General features: G+C 43.3%; 1 long non-coding RNA gene across 1 annotated transcript in view; it reads left to right on the top strand.

The window, feature by feature from the left end:
• LOC122456891 overlaps positions 1-17,145 on the top strand; it is a 186,004-nt gene that overhangs the window by 99,327 nt on the left and 69,532 nt on the right. The window contains exon 2 of the long non-coding RNA XR_006276050.1: positions 16,967-17,031. This is a non-coding gene — a long non-coding RNA (uncharacterized LOC122456891). The remainder of the gene's footprint in view (positions 1-16,966; positions 17,032-17,145) is intronic.

The raw sequence follows: 17,145 nt of genomic DNA, 5'->3' as shown, positions 1-17,145 counted from the left end.
CACTGCTTCCCTTGGAAGGCTATTCCAAAACTTCACTCCTCTGATGGTTAAAAACCTTCGTCTGATTTCAAGTCTAAACTTCCTGGTGGCCAGTTTATACCCATTTGTTCTTGTGTCCACATTGGTGCTGAGCTGAAATAATTCCTCTCCCTCTCCTGTATTTATCCCTCTGATATATTTATAGAGAGCAATCATATCTCCCCTCAACCTTCTTTTAGTTAGGCTAAACAAGCCAAGCTCCTTAAGTCTCCTTTCATAAGACAAGTTTTCCATTCCTCAGATCATCCTAGTAGCCCTTCTCTGTACCTGCTCCAGTTTGAATTCATCCTTTTTAAACATGGGAGACCAGAACTGCACACAGTATTCTAGGTGAGGTCTCACCAGTGCCTTGTATAACGGTACTAAAACCTCCTTATCCCTACTGGAAATGCCTCTCCTGATGCATCCCAAAACCGCATTAGCTTTTTTCACAGCCATATCACATTGGCAGCTCATAGTCATCCTATGATCAACCAATACTCCAAGGTCCTTCTCCTCTTCCGTTACTTCTAATTGATGCGTCCCGAACTTATAGCTAAAATTCTTGTTATTAATCCCTAAATGCATAACCTTACACTTCTCACTATTAAATTTCATCCTATTACTATTACTCCAGTTTACAAGGTCATCCAGATCCTCCTGTATAATATCCCGATACTTCTCCGAATTGGCAATACCTCCCAGCTTTGTATCATCTGCAAACTTTATTAGCACACTCCCACTTTTTGTGCCAAGGTCAGTAATAAAAAGATTAAATAAGATTGGTCCCAAAACCGATCCCTGAGGAACTCCACTGGTAACCTCCCTCCAACCTGACAGTTCGCCTTTCAGTAGGACCCGGTGCAGTCTCCCCTTTAACCAATTCCTTATCCACCTTTTGATGTTCATATTGATCCCCATCTTCTCCAATTTAACTAATAATTCCCCATGTGGCACGGTATCAAATGCCTTACTGAAATCTAGGTAAATTAGATCCACTGCATTTCCTTTATCTAAAAAATCTGTTACTTTTTCAAAAAAGGAGATTAGGTGGTTTGGCACGATCTACCTTTTTAAAACCATGTTGTATTTTGTCCCATTTACCATTGACTTCAATGTCCTTAACTAATTTCTCCTTCAAAATTTTTTCCAGGACCTTGCATACTACAGATGTCAAACTAACTGGCCTGTAGTTACCCGGATCACTTTTTTTTCCTTTCTTAAAAATAGGAACTATATTAGCAATTCTCCAATCATTCGGTACTATTCCTGAGTTTACAGATTCATTAAAAATTCTTGCTAATGGGCTTGCAATTTCAGGTGCCAATTCCTTTAATATTCTTGGATGAAGATTATCTGGGCCCCCTGATTTAGTCCCATTAAGCTGTTTCAGTTTCGCTTCTACCTCTGATATGGTAATATCTACCTCTATATCCTCCTTCCCATTTGTCATGCTACCATTATCCCCAAGATCCTCTTTAGCCTTATTAAAGACTGAGGCAAAGTTGTTTAGATATTGGGCCATGCCTAGATTATCTTTAACCTCCACTCCATCCTCAGTGTTAAGAGGCCCCACTTCTTCCTTTTTAGTTTTCTTCTTATTTATATGGCTATAGAACCTTTTACTATTGGTTTTAATTCACTTCTCTAAGAGGCAGTAGCAAAGTCAACAGAAGATTCCCCCCTGTCCCCCATCAGTCTAGCTTTGTCTACCATGGGGCTTAGGACAGCTTAACTCTGTTGCACAGGGCATGCAACTATTCAAATCCTTGAGCTATGTAGCAAGGTTGACCTAAGGTTTAGGTGTAAAGCAGGCCCCAGAATCTGGAATAACCCACAAGTCCTTAATGTCTGTTCATAAAATCATAGAAGATTAGCGTTGGAAGAGACCTCAGGAGGTCATCTAGTCCAACCCCCTGCTCAAAGCAGGACCAACACCAACTAAATCATCCCTGCCAGGGCTTTGTCAAGCCGGGCTTTAAAAACCTCTAAGGATGGAGATTACACCACCTCCCTAGGTAACCCATTCCAGTGCTTCACCACCATCCTAGTGAAATAGTGTTTCCTAATATCCAACCTAGACCTCCCCCACTGCGACGTGAGACCATTGCTCCTTGTTCTGTCATCTGCCACCACTGAGAACAGCCGAGCTCCATCCTCTTTGGAACCCCCCTTCAGGTAGCTGAAGGCTGCTATCAAATCCCCCCTCACTCTTCTCTTCTGCAGACTAATTAACCCTAGTTCGGTAGTACTGAACTGATGGTCTCTGTAGGCTAGAGCAACATGGCAGCACATGCTTCAGTCAGTACTGGAGGTTGTGTGAAAAATTACATGATCATACACAGTTCAGCAAATTGGATGTTCTAACCACTTGAGGATATTCCGCACTCTGGGAAGGGAAGCACACACAGAGACCAATGAATGAGTTATTGATAGGCACAGTGGCTAATTCTACAGCTGAACTGGATTCACCCAGTTACTTTAATTCCTTTCGTTATTATTATTTATGGATTTGTATTACAATAGCGCCCAGGAGCCCCAATCATAGACCGGGACCCCCATCGTGCTAGGTGCTGGACAATTACATAATAAAAAGACAGTCCCACACCAGAGACCTTACAATGCTTTCTGTTTTTATATAAGTATTTCTATAGGTTTGATATTATTCTTTGATCCTCCGATAAAGATTCCAAAAGAAAATGCAGGCATATAGGAGGGCTCATTAAATACTGAATCATCAACTTGTCTCTACACCCAGCTATTCCTTCTCTGCTATGTTTAAAGTTTGAGGGCAACATTTATTTTTGTTCAGGTCCTGTCTACAATCTGTGCCTTTTGGATTCCTGTTTGTTCCCTCCAGGATGTGTCACAATAAGGAACTTGTGGCAAAATACCTTGTTCGCCTCAGTAGGCTCAGTCCTTTTTAGCCTTGGAGACTCAAGTTTGGAGCAAGGCAAATCCTTATAGGTGGCCCAGGGTCCTGCTACTCCTCTCCTCAGTCAGTCCCTTGTGCTTGTTTTCCTTCCCTTCTGGAGAGCAAGTGCAGCCTCCCTACTGGGAAGGTCTGGTGTCTTGCTGCAAACAGCTTACTGGCAGCTTCCCTGCTCCTCTCACTCCCTCACTCTCCCCCTCCTCCATGCAGGGGAAGGTTTAAAAAGGTCTCAAGTAGTTGGAGTCAGCTGAACCTAATTGGTTCCCTAGCAACCCCTTTTCCAGCTGAACCTTATTGCCCCATGCTTCTCTCTCCTCAGTGGATGGGAGGGGCCTTTTAATCCCTGGGACTAATTACTACCCCCCCTTTGTAAATGTTTGTCCTGGGTTTACCATATATCCTCTCCCCTCCCCCACCACTCAACACTATGGGGTTGGGTTACTTGGGTCGGGAAACTGTGCACTCTCGACAGGCCATCCGCATTGCCATGTTGGATTCCAGACCTATGTTGTACTCTGAAGTGGAAGGATTGAAGCAACAGGAACCATCTCATCACTCTGGCATTTTTGTCTTTATTTGGTGCATCCGCTGCAGAGGGGCATGGTCCGTGACAAGGGTAAACCTCCATCCCAGTAGATAGTAGAGGAGGCTTTCTACGGCCCATTTTACCACCAGGCATTCTTTTTCGACAACAGCATATTTCCGTTCCCTAGGCAGGAGCTTCCTACTGAGGAAGAGGATGGGGTGTTCGTCATCCCCCACCATTTGTGAAAATACTGCCCCCAACCCTACATCAGAGGCGTCGGTTTGTAGGATAAACTCCTTCCCCCAGTCTGGGGCCATGAGTATGGGGTCAGTGCAGAGGGCCGTCCGTAGATCTGAAAAAGCATCTTCAGCCGCGGTCGTCTGTCTTACTATGTCTGGACCCCGAGCTTTCGTTAGGTTCATTAATGGGCATGCCCTGGTGGCAAAGTGAGGAATGAACCGTCTATAGTCCCCCACTATTCCCAGGAATGCCCTGACCTGTTTTTTTCAGAGTGGTCGGGGCCACGTCTGTATAGCTTCTAAATTGTTGAGTTGGGGCCTCCCCACGCCCCTCCCCACTATATACCCGAGGTATTTGGCTTCAGCTAGCTCGAGTGAACACTTGGAGGGGTTTGCCGTCAGTCCTGCCTTCCTCAGGGTATCCAGCACTGCCTCCACCTTCTCCAAGTGTGTCTCCCAGTCGGGGCTATATATGATAGGCTGCCGCGTACTTGCCATGTGGTCGCAACAGTTTGTCCATGAGCCTTTGGAAACTAGCGGGCACCCCATGCAACCCAAAGGCGAGGACGGTGTACTGATATAGTCCCTCTGGAGTTGCAAAGGCCGTCTTCTCTTTATTAGCCTTGGCCAGGGGGATCTGCCAATAGCTCTTGGTCAGGTCAACGGTAGACATAAACCGTGCTTTTCCCAATCTGTCAATTAGCTTATCTGTCTGGGGTATAGGGTACACATCAAACTGGGACACCTCATTCGGCTTTCGGAAGTCGTTGCAGAACCTCACGCTGCCATCCGGCTTAGGCACTAAAACCACTGGACTTGACCATTGGCTATGAGATTCTTCAGTGATTCCTAAGGCCAGCATTTTCCTGACCTCTGTCCTGATCTCCTCTCTTTTGGCCTCCGGGATCTGGTATGGCTTGACGTTCACCTTCACTCCAGGCTCTGTGAGGATATGATGGTGAACCTCAGTAGTCCTGCCTGGCTTTTCTGAGAACACATCCTGGTTGCGTTTAATCAGGCGGATCACTTCAGATGGTTGCTCTGGAGTCAACTCCGGGGATATTCCCACTTGGTCGGGCTGGTTGCTTTTAGGAGATGGTGCCCCTAGCGCAACCACATGCGCTTCTCTATCCTACTATGGTTTCAGCTGGTTTATATGGTAGATCTGCTCCAGCTTCCGGTGACCTGGCTGTCAGACCTTATAGTCGACTTCTCCTATGGCTTCTATTATCTCATATGGCCCTTGCCACCTGGCCAGGAGCTTGCTCTCTGCCGTAAGTATGAGCACCATTACCCGGTCTCCCACCTGGAACTTCCAGGTCGTTGCTTGACGATTGTAATATGTCTGTTGGGCCCCTTGGGCCTTCTCCAGATGTTCGTGCACAAGGGGGGCGACTTGGGCTATCCTGTCTTTCATTTGCAATACATGTTCAACGATGTTTCTCCTGGTTTTTGGCTGTTCTTCCCAGCCCTCTTTGGACATGTCCAATATGCCCCTGGGGTGGCGACCATATAACAGCTCGAATGGGGAGAATATAGTGGAAGCCTGGGGAACCTCCCATACAGCAAAGAGCAAGTAAGGCAGCAGGGTGTCCCAGTCTTTCCCGTCGCGACTAACCACTTTCCGTAGCATGTTCTTCAATGTTCTACTGAAGCGTTCGACAAGACCATCAGTCTGGGGATGATAGACTGATGTTCTGAGGGTCCATATATAGAGCATTATACATAGGTCCTTCATTAAGTTAGACACAAAGGGGGTCCCTTGGTCCATCAGGATCTCTTTAGGTATCCCTACTCTGGAAAAAATCCGGACTAATTCTTTGGCTATGGTCTTGGACATGGTGTTCCATAGGGGTACGGCCTCGGGATATCGGGTGGCATAATCTAGTACTACCAGAATGTACTGATGACCCCAGGCTGACTTCTCCAGTGGCCCTACTAGATCCATAGCTATTTGCTCGAATGGGATTTCAGTAATTGGTAGAGGTACCAAAGGGGCCCTAACATATGGTCGGGGCGCATGTAACTGACATTCTGGACAGGAGGTTCAATATCGCTGGACAGCCACATAAATGCTGGGCCAAAAAAACCACTGCTGAATCCGATCAATGGTCTTATCTACCCCTAGATGGCCCCCCAAACAGATGGCTGTGGGCCAGATCCATCATGCCCATCTGATGCATCTGTGGTACCAAGAGTTGTTCTATGACTTGCTCTTGGACCTGGACTACTCTGTATAGCAGATCACCCTTAATCACATAATATGGCCCTGGGCCCTTGACTCTCCCCTCCACGGGGACCCCATTTACCTCGACTACTTCTTTATGAATATTGTGTATATTGGATCATTGGCCTGATCCTGACTAAAATTCCTGAGTGAGGTCCCCATTTGTGCAAACTCGGGGGGATCTACCTCTGTCTCCCCCTTGGGGAAAACCCCCAGGGAACAAGGTCCGGCTATTGGGTCGTTGATCTCCTGCCCTGCCCCGCTGTCCGTTGAGTCACCTCTTTCCCCTACAAGCGTAGATTTCTGGTACTGGGTCAAGATCCTCGTTCTCCTCCTTTTATCCATCCTCGGTTCCCCCTGCGTCTTCCGGGGCTTTCCCGGCGGGGAGAACAAATCCTGGCCAAATTTGTGGAAGGCCGGGACAGGGGGTTATCTATCTGAGCCACCCCTTGGGCCCCAGGTTCATTATTTTCTTCCACCTTCTCCCCAGGGAGTAGGCTATCAAATCCTGGGAAGTCTCGTCCAATAAGGACTGGGTAGGGGAGTTTTGGAACTACTCCCACCGTCACCTTAGTGGAGTTTCCGAGAACTTCTATTTTTATGGGGTTGGTCGGGTAGTAACTGACATCCCCATGCACATAGGATATTTCTGAGCATTTGGCCCTGGATAGTTGGTCCTGCCCGATCAGCTTTCCCGAGACCAGAGTGATTGCACTTCCCGAGTCTACTAACGCGGTGGTCTCTATACCATTCATTTTAACAGGTCCAGTGTATCTATGAGGGACCATTGCAACCCCTAATAGACTTATTAGATCACATGGTCCCCTTATATCTCTCAGTTCACATTGCATGGGCTCTTCTAGATTTCGGCATTGTGATATGCCCCAATTCGCCACATGCATAACATCGGTACTCTGCTCGGGGCAGCCCCGGATTTTTCGGGCTACTGGGCTTTATCTCCTGAGCCTTTCTCCCCCAGTCCTCAAGTCTCTCTGGGACCTCTGGCTGCTCTTCAGCCTCCTCCATAGTCCTTCCTCGTCTCCATAATCTGGCCTGATGCTAGGGCTAACCGGGGCCTTGGCACAGAGACTTATCTCCGATTCTGGCACCTTCCTTCCCCGGTGGTCCACGAAAGTTCTTGGGCTGCTAGGTGTTTCTCTACGAGAGCAACTAGTTCATCATAGGAGGAGGGATAATTTTGGCAGACCCACCGTATGTCCTGCAGCAACCCCCTCATGTACCTGTCCAACACGAGGATTTCCACTATCTTCTCCAACCCATGGGTCTTGGGGTGGAGCCACTTCCGAGCGAGGTGGATTAAATCAAATAGCTGGGACCTCGGTGGTTTGCTGTCCTGGTATTTCCACTCATGGAAGTGCTGGGCCCATATGGCTGATGTCACACCTGATCTTGCCAGGATTTCCACCTTCAGCTGGGGGTAATCCACAGCTGTCTCTGTGGTCATGTTGAAATAGGCCTTCTGGGGCTCCCCACACAGAAATGGAGCCAGGATACCTGTCCACTGGTCTTGGGCCAGGCCTCCCGCAGTGCCGTCCTCTCGAAGGCGAGGAGATATGCCTCTATATCATCATCCGTCGTCATCTTCTGTAAATAGTTGCTTGCCCAGAGTGGCCGGGTCCCCTGGGGCCCATATGTCAGCGTGGTCAGGGCTTTTAACTGGTTCACTACTTCATTCAGGGTGGCTTGATCTTGGGCCACCTGGTTCATCAGTAATTGGTTTGTCTCCTGTTGGACGCGTACTGACTCTTGCTGGGCAACCATCTGCACCCTGGTAGCCTCTTGTTGGGCCACAGTGGCCTGTACCAACACCTTCACTACATCCTCCATTTTTGGGGGGGATTTACCCTGCCCTGAGATGGCTTGCCACAGAGCCTTACTCACTCATCACATCCCACTGCTCACACCAAGTGTGGCAAAATACCTTGTTCGCCTCAGTAGGCTCAGTCCTTTTTAGCCTTGGAGACTCAGGTTTGGGGCAAGGTGAATCCTTATAGGTGGCACAGGGTCCTGCTACTCCTCTCCTCAGTCAACCCTTGTGCTTGTTTTCCTTCCCTTCTGGAGAGCAAGTACAGCTTCCCTACTGGGAAGGTCTGGTGTCTTGCTGCAAACAGCCTACTGGCAGCTTCCCTGCTCCTCTCACTCCCTCACTCTCCCCCTCCTTCCATGCAGGGGAGGGTTTAAAAAGGTCTCAAGTAGTTGGAGTCAGCCTAACCTAATTGGTTCCCAGCAACCCCTTTTCCAGCTGAACCTTATTGCCCCATGGTTCTCTTTCCTCAGTGGATAGGGAGAGGCCTTTTAATCCCCTGGGACAAATTACTACCCCCCTTTTGTAGCTGTTTGTCCTGGGGTTACCACAAGCTATTGCGAAAATCAAGTTTCAAGATCAGTGCTGCGTTGCCAGGAGGCCATTTTGTCTGTGGGTCCTGTCATATGTGTCAGGATGTATCGGGCACATTCAGGGAGGCTGCCAAAGAATTTGGAGTGCAGTTGGCAGAAGAAGAAACAGCTGGTCCCATCAAAGTGATCACATTCTTGGGCATTAAATTAGATTGAGAGAATGAAGTGATGCCTGCCTGGGGATAAGCTTCATAATCCTAAAGGGTTCGTGGCTCAGATATCGCTGGCTAGGAAGGTGTGTTAAAGCAGTTGCTTCACTAACTAGGCACTTGAACTTCATGAGTACAGTCAAGTCATTTAGGCAAGGTGTGCTTTGGCAAACTGACTGGCTTTTTGCCTGTCAGAAGTTACAGAGGCATCATTATTTTAACACAAGGTAATTAGCCACTTAACTTTTGCCATGGAGTACCATTTTAGGGATTCTCGGTCCATCAGTTAGATAGCAGATGAAATCAGTGCTAATGCAAGGATGAATTATATATGAAGGTGTAGTGTGAACATATATTTGAATGTATTTGTAAGCTATGCAGTGAACTGATGGTTGGCTGGATGTACTAGGGAGGAGCTATATCACAGAAAATAGAGCACACATACAGTAGTTACCATTGAAATATATAGTCAACAGGTGCTCAATTTACCATGGTATTTCCTATATTTAAAATAGGAAAACCCACAGTAAATATCAACTTGTAAGTGGGGACCACTATTGTTGTTTCTTATTACTGTGGTAATAGTTATCTCATGATGATCATATTAGAAGTTGTATTTATTTTCTTTCAATTTAAGACAATAAATAGCACCTCTGTACCCTGTCCATCACTTCATCCAAGCACTTTATAAGTAATAAAAAAGTCAGCCTCAAAACATCTATGTGAGTTAGAGAAATAATGTCTCCATGTAACACATGGGGAAACTGAGGCTCGAGATAATGCAGTGAGACTGCAGCAGAGGTAGCAATAGCATGCCAGGCTCTTGAGTGCTAGTCCTGTGCTCTAACCATTAGGTGAGAGGTTCTCACTTGTGTCATAGAGTTGACCGCACCTTAATAGAGAGATTCCTGTGGCACCACGTCCCCCTCCCATTCGCGATGGCATGGACAACCTACCCTTTCATCTGTGAGCACACACTATTGCTGCCACATTAGGGAATTGCTGAGTGCATTTTTAAGCTGTCTTTGGATGTGATTTAGCAGCTGGAAATAAAGAGAAGAGCCATAACCATGTGATCAGCCAGTTCTCTGCAGACCACCAGCAAGCATTTTATTGAACATTAGCTGCACTAGCCCAAACCTTGAAAAATATTGTGTGATAAACTGAAGTTGCCTCCTTTTACTTTCACTTTGTTTTCCAACTGCGTAGACAGGGAGGTTGCCAGCATCATGTGCCTTTCTTCTCTTTATGAGTAGTTTGTGGAGTTCAAGTAAACCTTAAGATGGGAGTATTTGAAAGGCTAATATGCAAATATGGATTAATTTATCAAAGCGCCAAATCATGTAGAGAACTTTTGTGCCAGATCCTTTGACTGTAAAAAAGAGCAAGATGTATCTAGGGGACAGTTACATATGTATGAAAAATGAATTCAACCACAGACCAGGCAATGGAGAAAGACAAAAATGTGTAACGGTCAGTTATTGAACCGTTCAATCGACAGGGATATTTTCTTCCTCAATAAGAGAGGTAGCTAAGTAAAGCTATACAGTAGAAAAGCATAGGCCTTTAAAAGCAGTTGTAATTAGCTGCTTTTTCTACTGAGAAATAAATGCAGATAGTCATTAAAAATAGAGCTACCATTAGAAATTTACCAGCTTATCTTTCACACCATCAAACCATTTCCATAAGATCTGTGGGTTCTTCCCCCACCTTCCCCATAGAATGGCTAGAGATATATAGGTTGGCTCTTCTGATGCAGAATTTCTGTGACAATGTAACACTTGTGAAATAATGCATGGTTTTTTGCAGCTCTGCAGAGCTGCATAAAAAGTATTCAGTTTAGTGCAGGTGCCACACAAAAAGCTCCCCTTAAAAGAGCTTTTAATTATTGTATATCATTGTTTAGAAGCCACCCTCAATTACCTTTACCATGTGAGCTCCAGAGGGAAGCAATTAAATGTATGAGAAAGCCTCCCTCAATGTAGAGCTGCAGGAGGAAGCAATTAAGAGTAATAGAATCTGTGGCTTCTAAACAAAGATATACGGTATATGGAGTTTCTGGAGACTGTATACTACTCAGACCTAGTTAAAGTAGATTGTAAATCTCAAAATATGTGGCTGCTGAAAGTTGAAAGTCATAACAAGTTGTATAGCCTGTATTTATTCCTGAGTGCCTTAACAGCAAAGAGGCTGATTGTAATTTCTACTAAGGCCCCTCACCCTTCTTTAGCTGAACAGGGAATTAGAGTAGGTTTAAGTTACATGCAAGAGTGGTATAAAGTGGCCTTTGTGAAAATGAAAATCAGGCACAGATTTTTGGTGGTGTTGCAGTATATGCTGAATTTACAAACATTGAGTCAATATTAAAAGGGACCCCATTCTTCCCCCCACTCCCAAACAGTACAAGAGTTGCCTTAGATGTGGCACAGAAATAGATTTTGACATGCCTTTTAGATGTTTCAGAAATGCCTTGACTTCTCCTCCCAGTAGCATGTACATGTTAAGAGTGGGGCATCTGCATCAGCAGAAAACAGATAAAATGAAATCCTCTTTCCTTCCAATCAGGGCCAGATGCTAGAAGATGCTTATTCCTCACAGCAAAACTCCCATTGACTTCAATGGGGCCAGCACATGCTAGCATCAACCAAGGATAATTAATTAACCTGTGTGCATCTTTTTCTGAGACACTTTTTATTGTATTTTATGATGGAGCAACCTCCACTAATAATATTTATATAATAATTTATCACTTTTACATTAAAGCTGATGGTATAACTACAAAGAAGGTAATGTCTTTTCTTTAAAAAAAAAGAGTATTTGTGGCACCTTAGAGACTAACAAAGTTATTTGAGCATAAGCTTTCGTGAGCTACAGCTCACTTCATCAGATGCATGCAGTGGAAAATACAGTGGGGAGATTTTATATACTCAGAGAACATGAAACAGTGGGTGCTACCATACACACTGTAACAAGAGTGATCAGGTAAGGTGAGCTATTTCCAGCAGGAGAGGGGAAAAAAACAAAAAACAAACCCCTTTTGATAATCAAGGTGGACCATTTCTAGCAGTTGACAAGAATCTGTGAGGAATAGTAGGGGGAGGGGGGAAATAAACATGGGGAAATAGTTTTACTTTGTGTAATGACACATCCACTCCCAGTCTTTATTCAAGCCTAAGTTAATGGTGTCCAGTTTGCAAATTAATTCCATTCAGCAGTCTCCCGTTGGAGTCTGTTTTTGAAGTTTTTTTGTTGAAGAATTGCTACTTTTAAGTCAGTAATCAAGTGACCAGAGAGATTGAAGTGTTCTCCGACTGGTTTTTGAATGTTATAATTCTTTACATCTGATTTGTGTCCATTTATTCTTTTACGTAGAGACTGTCCAATTTAGCCGATGTATTTTTTCCCCTCTCCTGCTGGTAATAGCTCACCTTACCTGATCACTCTCGTTACAGTGTGTATGCAATTTTTATGTAGAAACCCTCTACACCAACATTCCACACAAAGATGAACTACAAGCCGTCAGGAGCAGTATCCCTGATAATTTCACGGCAAACCTGGTGACTGAACTTTGTGACTTTGTCCTCACCCATAACTATTTCACATTTGGGGACAATGTATACCTTCAAATCAGTGGCACTGCTGTGGGTACCTGCATGGCCCCACAGTATGCCAACATTTTTATGGCTGATTTAGAACAATGCTTCCTCAGCTCTTGTCCCCTAATGTCCCTACTCTACTTGCGCTACATTGATGACCTCTTCATCATCTGGACCCATGGAAAAGAAGTCCTTGAGGGATTCCACCATGATTTCAACAATTTCCATCCCACCATCAACCTCAGCCTGGACCAGTCCACACAAGAGATCCACTTCTTGGACACTACGGTGCTAATAAGCGATGGTCACATAAACACCATCCTACACTGGAAACCTACTGACCGCTATACTTACCTACATGCCTTCAGCTTTCATCCAGACCACACCACTTGATCCATTGTCTACAGCCAAGCTCTACGATACAACCGCATTTGCTCCAACCCCTCAGACAGAGACAAACACCTACAAGATCTCTATCAAGCATTCTTACAACTACAATATCCACCTGCTGAAGTGAAGAACCAGACTGACAGAGCCAGAAGAGTACCCAGAAGTTACCTACTACAGGAGAGGCCCAACAAAGAAAATAACAGAACGCCACTAGCCATCACCTTCAGCACCCACCTAAAACCTCTCCAACGCATCATCAAGGATCTACAACCTATCCTGAAGGACGACCCATCACTCTCACAGGTCTTGGGAGACAGGCCAGTCTTTACTAACAGACAGCCCCCCAAAATTGCATACACACTGTAACGAGAGTGATCAGGTAAGGTGAGCTATTACCAGCAGGAGAGGGGAAAAATACATTGGCCAAATTGGACAGTCTCTACGTAAAAGAATAAATGGACACAAATCAGACGTAAAGAATTATAACATTCAAAAACCAGTCGGAGAACACTTCAATCTCTCTGATCACTTGATTACTGACTTAAAAGTGGCAATTCTTCAACAAAAAAACTTCAAAAACAGACTCCAACAAGAGACTGCTGAATTGGCATTAATTTGCAAACTGGACACCATTAACTTAGGCTTGAATAAAGACTGGAGTGGATGTGTCATTACACAAAGTAAAACTATTTCCGCATGTTTATTCCCCCTCCCCCCCCCCCCCGCTGTTCCTCACATATTCTTGTCAACTGCTGGAAATGGCCCACCTTGATTATCACTACAAAAGGTTTTTTTTCCCTCTCCTGCTGGTAATAGCTCACCTTACTTGATCACTCTTGTTACAGCGTGTATGGTAACACCCATTGTTTCATGTTCTCTGTTTATGTAAAATCTCCCCCACTGTATTTTCCACTACTTGCATCCGATGAAGTGAGCTGTAGCTCATGAAAACTTATGCTCACATAAATTTGTTAGTCTCTAAGGTGCCACAAGTACTCCTTTTCTTTTTGCGGATACAGACTAACATGGCTGCTACTCTGAAACCTGCCTTTTCTTTAGTACCTGACTTATCTAATACCTATAGGCCAAATTCTATGACCCTTAATCAGGCTTAGATACCACAGAGACTCTGAGATACTAATAATGATGTGCATCAATATAAGAACAGCATTTGGCCTTACATTCTGATATTTTACAGTATTGGATAATATAGAGAAATAATTGATATATTCTCTCTTAACTCTAGAACATTAGTAGCCTTTTTGTATTTACATTTAGGACTTTACCTGTATTGAATATCATGAGTAAAATGTTTCCTCCTGGTGTCTGATTTTCCTAGGGCTTGTCCATTTTAGTCAAATAATTGTAGATCTAATAGCTCTTCTTGACTATATCTGGTTACTAAGTCAGGTTTCTTTAAGTGTTTGCTATTTCGTGTGCTATGTTTTTTTATTTTTAGAGAGGACATCATTCAATTATTTCTCTTTAGAAAGTCTGAATGCCTTGTCAAGGGTGACCTGTGTTTAATAAACTTAAAATTTTAAATATTTTCAAGGGTCATATAGAGAAATATGATTTTATTATATTTATAATATATATAATATATATAATTTTAAAATCCCTTTAAAATCAACTAATTTCACTATATGATCCTTAAAATATGTATATTTCATCTCTGTGTGTGTGTGTGTGTGTGTGTGTGTGTGTGTGTGTGTGTGTGTGTATAATACAGGTATCAAGCAAACATGTATCTTATTCTGCCAGGTCATCAAGAATAACAGTTTTTACATTTTACATGCCTCACCTAAATGATGAGCAGCGAGGAAGCAAGGTCTTGTGGATAAGAGAGAGGATTGGAAGTCAGGTGATGTAAAGTTAGAGAACAATGTTGTGACGTTATTGACATAATCTGGGACCGTATAGATCATTGTTGCAACCAAACTCCAGTAGTGGCACCAAATCTTATATAAAAGCGGTCAAATAAGGTGTCTAAGACAAGGTTATGGTTTGCTGATTATGATTATGCTGTCTATATGTGTATCATTTTTTTAGTTGAAGTTATGAATATTGGCTCTATACTGTCTGTAGTTCAAACTTGTGCTATGCTTCTGGGTGACACCCCAGATAACTTGGTGTCAGCTCTGCCTAACCTGCTTGATAGCCCATTAAGGACCATCAGCTATATAATTGACCCATTGAGAGAAGGCAGACATGCCTTGGGATTCAGCAAGGTATGCAGGGACATGCCTATGGACAGAACTCTGAGGTGTTTCCATGCCATGTGATGGACAGCTTGTCTTTGGAACAAAGAAAGAAAGACCACATGACAAGAGAATATAAAAAGCTGGTGCAGCTCCTCCATCTTGTCTTCAATCCTGCTTCTTACCTCTGGAGGACTGAAAGACCCATCCCAGCTGTGGATGTTTTTCAGAGACTTGATTTGAACCTGCAGTTTATTCTATCGCTGCTGCAAGCCTGAACCAAGAACTTTTCCATTACTGTATGTAATTGATTCAATTTAACCAATTCTAGCTCTCATCTATATCTTTTTCCTTTTATGAATAAATCTTTAGATTTTAGATTCTAAAGGATTGGCAACAGCGTGATTTGTGGGTAAGATCTGATTTGTATATTGACCAGGGTCTAGGGCTTGGTCCTTTGGGATCGAGAGAACCTTTTTTCTTTTACTGGGGTATTGGTTTTCATAACCATTTGTCCATATAACGAGTGGCACTGGTGGTGATATTGGGAAACTGGAGTGTCTAAGGGAATTGCTTGTGTGACTTGTGGTTAGCCAGTGGGGTAAAACCAAAGTCTTCTCTGTTTGGCTGGTTTGGTTTGTCTTGGTGTGCATAGAAACCCCAGTCTTGGGCTGTAACTGCCCTGCTTTAAGCAATGTGTCCTGAATTGGCACTCTCAGTTGGGTCCCGCCAGAACCAGCATCATTACAAATGTATACTGCATTATTTTAGTATCCTCCAAAATGTGGCTACAAAGCAAAGCAAACGTAAATCTACAGGCTATTCTAATGCAAAAAGTCAATAATTCACACAAAATATTGGACCCAACCCTGCAACCTTTACTCATGTAAGTAGTCCCATTGAAACCAATTGAACTTCTCTGATGTGTAAGGGCTGCATGCTGCAGCATTAGGTCCGCATACAGTACAAAGAAATTATATAATCCATATTGTTACTGCAGTGCTTCTGAAAATCTATTTAGAACCAAATTGCTTATGTTCCATTCAGTATGTCTGTGTCCGTTCTTGTCTAAATAGCAAACTTGGAATGTAAGTGGAGATTACTTTAATTAAGTTACATTTTAGCTTTTTATTATATGGTTACACATATAAGTAGGGTAATCATTGAATACAAATTTGACATATTTACTGCAGCATGATCCAAGGAATTAGTATTAAAGTATTAAGGAAAAGTATCATTTCACTCTTTTAATTTTACTTTATAATTAGGTAGGAACCAGATTTCAGTGATATACACTTTGTGCGGGGTGGGTGGGTGTGTGTTCTGGTAGTATGATTTTGTGCATGTTTTCTAATACTTACTAACATAGAGACCTTGGTAAGTGGATTTTATACAGCCAGTTAAATAAATATTAGCTTTTTATCCACATACATTGTTACATTTGTCCATTGTACATATGCATTTTGCCATTTTCTTGTTATGCTTCCAATTTCTGTTATTTTTCATTGTCACACATGAGGATTTTAAAAACATTTAAAATGATTAGAAAACAGACAACAAACAAAATAGGGAACATTTCTTTGTGCCAAAGAGGAGTTCTCACTGTTATGTTGAAAGTTTTATATACATTAATTATTCTTGTCTACTTTGCATCCAAACGACTGTCTGTGAAAGATAGAAAATACATACACACACGTGTGTGTGTGTCTGTGTACACACCCACACACTTATATTATGTGTATGCATTTGTGCTTCTTCACAGAATATGCTATTAAAATAAATCAGGTCTGATACATTTTTAAATTGATGGGGAAAAATCAACTGATTGAACAGCAGTTTCTGTAGTGTGCTGTGTTGTATCAGTTAAAATGAAACTAAATGTCATGCAAAAAACCATATTCAACCCTCCCTCCACCAGCAAAAAACAACAACAAACAACCTTTTCAACTCCTGATTTTTAGTCATCAGGACGGAGAGAGACTCAGACAGCAGACAGCATGGTCCCAGCATGCTTTTTGCCTTTTTTTTTTGTTTGCACATTAGCTGTCAGTTGCAGCCCTGCAGGTAGTAGAACCCAGTGGGAAGAGGGGCGGGACAGAATGATGCAGCCTGAACTGACAGCAAATTTAAATTACTGAGCCTTCTGTTTTTTTCTCCTTTGGTTTTTTTTATTATTATTTTTTCTACTCTGCGACAAACTGAAAAGATTCTAGCACATGATAATTTAACAACCCTGCTTCTTCTATTTTTTTCCTCCTTTCTGCTTCCAGGATAATTAAAAGAGAAACCTGTAAAGGCAACATTCCTTCAAGCGAGTTGGTACTGCAACGTGCTGGTGAGACAAATTTAATTTTTTTCCCTTTCCCTGTCTTGTCTTTTCCTTTTTTGGAGCTGAAAGCTTTTGTATATCTAATGCAGTCATAAGTGAGGCTCCCCTGCTGTGGGGAGT

This window comes from Dermochelys coriacea, chromosome 1, assembly GCF_009764565.3.
Source record: "Dermochelys coriacea isolate rDerCor1 chromosome 1, rDerCor1.pri.v4, whole genome shotgun sequence".
Lineage (NCBI taxonomy): Eukaryota > Metazoa > Chordata > Testudines > Dermochelyidae > Dermochelys > Dermochelys coriacea.
The sequence above is the reverse complement of the archived record's forward strand: the minus strand, read 5'-3'. Positions and strand labels throughout refer to the sequence as shown.